Raw genomic sequence first — 4261 nt, 5'->3', positions numbered from 1 at the left:
GTCTTCAGCCCCAACTGCCCGCCGCCGCCCGGCCCCGCGCCCAAGGACACGCCGCAGGAGACGCCCTCGCTGCTCGACACGGTCAGTGCTGCTCATCCCTTCTTTCCTTTCTTCTGTCTTTCTGTTTTTCTGTTCTTCTTTCCTCCCTTTCTTCCTTTTCTTTTGTCTTCTTCAATTTCTCTTTTGCTTTTCCCTTTCTCCATGTCAGAGCCACGTGTTGCTGACTGCATTTTGTCCCTGGGTCTTGTCCCGGGGTGGGTACTGTATGGGCTGGAGGATTTGGAGCCCACTGTTGCTAATTATGGATGTATTGCTGTGCTGGATGCTTCTTGCCCAGATGCTCATTGTGGGAGTTGTGGTTGTGCCTTTTTTGGGGGGGATGTTCTGTTTGGGAATGCCTAGTTTCATTATTTTAGCGCTCCCAGTACTCTTGTTTTATGCTGTGCCACATTTCCTCCTGTGACTGCTCTCAGACTGCAAGTTATTAACATTTTGCTGCTGATAGTTCTTCTTGGAAACTTGTGTTTTTATATGGGGTATTGACAGGATGTGCACTGATTTCTGATGTTCTTTCAATGTTTGCATCAGTAGCCGTGACTTCCCAAAGTCGTTTGTATAAAATACAAGGGAGAAAAGAAAAGGAACATCCATGGAAATATAACAGTATAGTCCATATGAAGCATAACAACTCCCTTGCTCTTTTGAAATAACTTAAGCTCGAAATAATATTTCCACATGAATCTGTGGGAGCATTGCAAAACATTGAGGGTTGCCTGCCTGGCATCTACCAGGCACTATGTATATGGCAATGTTTGTCTGATGTGGTTGAGTTTGCTCCTCTGATTGCTGGGAAGGATCTGTGCAAGCCAGAGCCAGGCCTGGGGTGGAAAAAGCAGCTATGGCTTCTGGTGCTGGTGAATGTAGCCTAAATAGGGCATGGCCATTTCCTTCTGTGAAGGGTGACCTTGGGTGGAGTTTCTTCTTGAGCGTAAAAGAAATAATTGGGAAGCCCACCAGGCATGCTGTAAGTCAAGAATGTGAGGTGTTTGCTTGTCTTCTGCATCCATGTTTGGAGTGGGGAGTGGGGGTTACCTGGAGGCTGCAAGAAATGGGAGCTGGAGACCTTCCTGTTTGTGAGATAGTGAATAGCATGGAAATGCCCTCTGTTTCTTTTAAGGTTGTGAACATTTATCTGGCATCAGTCATGAGTTCCTCCCAGTCTTCTGTAATTTGTTGACCCCATTTACTGACTTCAGTGTTCTTCTTTCCTTGTGCCATACGATGTGCTTGTGGGTGGCAAGAGGACGAGCAGTTCATCCCACCAGAGAGTTCATTCATCTGCTACCTGCCCAATAGAAAAAATAGGTTGGAAATAGGATGCAAGATGTAGAGTTGCGACTGCTTTTTGGTGAATGTTTTCCTCTTATTCTGGGAAAGCTGCTCAGAGCTGTGGCAGCACTAACAGCAGAATCCGTAACAAATCTGATGTAGAACTTGTTCCCTTCTGTCTGAGATTGCTGAGATAATACAAAGCTTCAGAGTGTGGTTCCTGCCGCTGGGAGTACCCTGGCAGCCACCCAGCTGTTCTTGGCCTCAGTGGCGAGGGAAGGGGAGGATCTGCACAGACCTGGATCATGGTGAGAGTGAGGCTTAGGACTGGGTCCAGTTTGTGGGATGGATCAGTGTCCAGGTGTTTGTCAGGCATCACGTAGGGCCTGAGTGTTTGATTGTCCTTAGCAGTGAAGAGTCTTGTCTGAAGGAAAAGAGGTCCTTGCTAGAAGATGGAACATGTCATTGAATTAGAGCTGGAAAACACTGTCTGAGGTATAGATCGTATTTGCCACAACACAGGATAGAGAGAGCCATTAGAAAAATTAGAGAAGAGACCAAGCTCACAGCGCTGCTTGGCCTGGATCTTCTCTGAACATCCGAAACTTCAGCTGTAAGGTGTTTGTGTGACAGGTTGTATATTATTCATTGTGCCTACTGCATGTGTTTGAAGTGTTTATTTGCTGTTATTCCTGGGCGTTTCCTGGCCTGATGTAGAAGAAGACCTATAAAGCAAAGAGTATCAGAATGGATATATTCTTCAATGGAGCATGGGGATGTCCTTAACCAAGTGACTGCTGATAGGAGATCAATCTGTAACATGCGATGAATTTCCACAGGACTCTGTTCTGCCAAATACTGCACGTTCCCATTCCCCATTGTCACAACATTCCTGTTTTTGGAGACATCTGCCAAATGTGTCTCATTTGCTGTTCTTTGAATGTGGAATGTTGTTGTTCAAAGAGGAGCTTTGTTGAATATTGAAGATTGCACCTGACTTCTTCCCTCTGTTTGTATTGTTCTTGGGGGTGGGGAAGGAATATGAAGTGCGTGCTGTCTGTATTTGCCAAGATATTGCCAAACCCAGGTGTCTGAGTGATGCAGAAAAGATTCTTTGGATTTCTATCCTCCTCTCATTACCAAATTCCACTTTGTCATGTTTGTTCTTTGACTCGAAAATGTTTTGATGGCAGTGTTGGCTGCTGAGTTTGCAGATATAAGTTGCAGATATTTGGGCTTTATGCCATGAGTGTAGGGGAAAAGTTTTACACTCTGCTTGGCTGAGGTTCTCATGGAGGTGAACCCTCCTTAGTTTAGAGGTCACTGTCTGGTTTCCCTTTTCACAGAAAAGCAAATGGGAGCACTGTGCATTTTACAATCAGTAAACCTTAACTAAAGCTGATTATTTTCTTCCATTACTCCTTGAAAACATCCCTTCTAAACCAGTTTTCCATACCATGAGACTGTTACTTCTCCTGGACAAGCAGCTGTTGAGCATCTTGTAGTGTTGCTCGTGTCCAAAGTGTGCACTGTCATCTAGAGGCAGCATGTGTCCAGCGATTTCTCAACCATCGGAGGCTGTATTAGAACACAAAAGAAGGGACTCTGTGTTCTGTACCCTTGGCTACAATGCTTGTTTTCTTTCTAGCAGCTTTTTATTCCAACTTGAAATATTGCGCTGTGTTTTTTGGAACAAGCTTATTTAGATGTTAGCAGAGCTCTAAGGTGCTTGAAATTAAACAGTGCACTTCTTGATGAGTATGGCATTATGTTCTCATCCCTATGAATGTGGCACAAAGAAGAATCAGGTCTAATTATTCCAGGTAAGTAAATGAACTGAGCAGGTGGGTAAGTAGAAGAAATACGTACGTACCTTCATTAAGTACTTCTTTGTGTTGACTCACGTGTTGACTCACCGGGTGGCTTTGTGGATGAAAGATCAGGCCCAGGATCTCTTTCTATGCACTCGTAAAGGTATCAATGTCTACCCAAAATCCCATTGCTGTACAAACTTGTAAAATAAGGGGGAAAAAACGTACACGTCGACCTCATTTGTTCATGAAATTAAGAGATCAGCGAATGTCCCCATATTAATTATTCTGTGCTGTGTACATCATCATCAAAGCATTCTTCTATTTGATACAGATGAAGGAAAAGCCAAGAAAATACTTTTCATTGGACTTGATACGTTTTTGTTTCAATGGACCCGTTCGGGATCATGAAGGTGTTTGATTGCAGTAGATCCACTGATGCAAAGAATGGAAATGCAGAGCAAAGCGAGTTCTGGTACCTTCTGAATTTGCTAGAAATGTGATAATGGAAGCCCCAATCCTTGACTGCCGATTTCCCTGAGCTCCTGTATGTGGAAGCATCGCAGGATTGAATGACCACACTTCATCTGCAGTGTCAGAACTTTCCCTGTACTCGGCATGGAAGGATTTGTGAGAGAAGACTCGGTCTGTTTGGATGCTCCATCAGGGCAATAACTGCCATTAATGAGGGACCAATACAGAACGTTTTGAGAAACACATTGACTAAAGCACAGAGATGCTAGCAGAGGGACATCAGTCATGGTCAACGTGGGAGCTGTCCTACCACCAAACGAATGTATTCAGTATATTACATGGTTCACCAATTCCTCTTAGGCAAAAGAGTGAACAAGACCGTTTCGAGCCTGATTTTAGTCCATAGAAGAACACTGTAACTGAACTAACAGCTGGAAAAGTGAAGCGAGCTATTTTCATCTGTATATGAAAGAGAACGTAAGTGCAAGGAATGGGAAACGGCAATGATGAAGTGAACACTTCATCAATGATGAAGAGATAAGCAGAGAAGAAAAAGAGGCAATTCCTGCAGCGAGCCACATGATGCCGCTCTGAGCTAAGGAACGGGCGATGCGATCGGGGAAAGGGAGGGGAAGACCTTCCGGTGG

This window comes from Coturnix japonica, chromosome 13 (genome assembly GCF_001577835.2).
Source record: "Coturnix japonica isolate 7356 chromosome 13, Coturnix japonica 2.1, whole genome shotgun sequence".
In the NCBI taxonomy this organism is placed as follows: domain Eukaryota; kingdom Metazoa; phylum Chordata; class Aves; order Galliformes; family Phasianidae; genus Coturnix; species Coturnix japonica.
The sequence above is the reverse complement of the archived record's forward strand: the minus strand, read 5'-3'. Positions refer to the sequence as shown.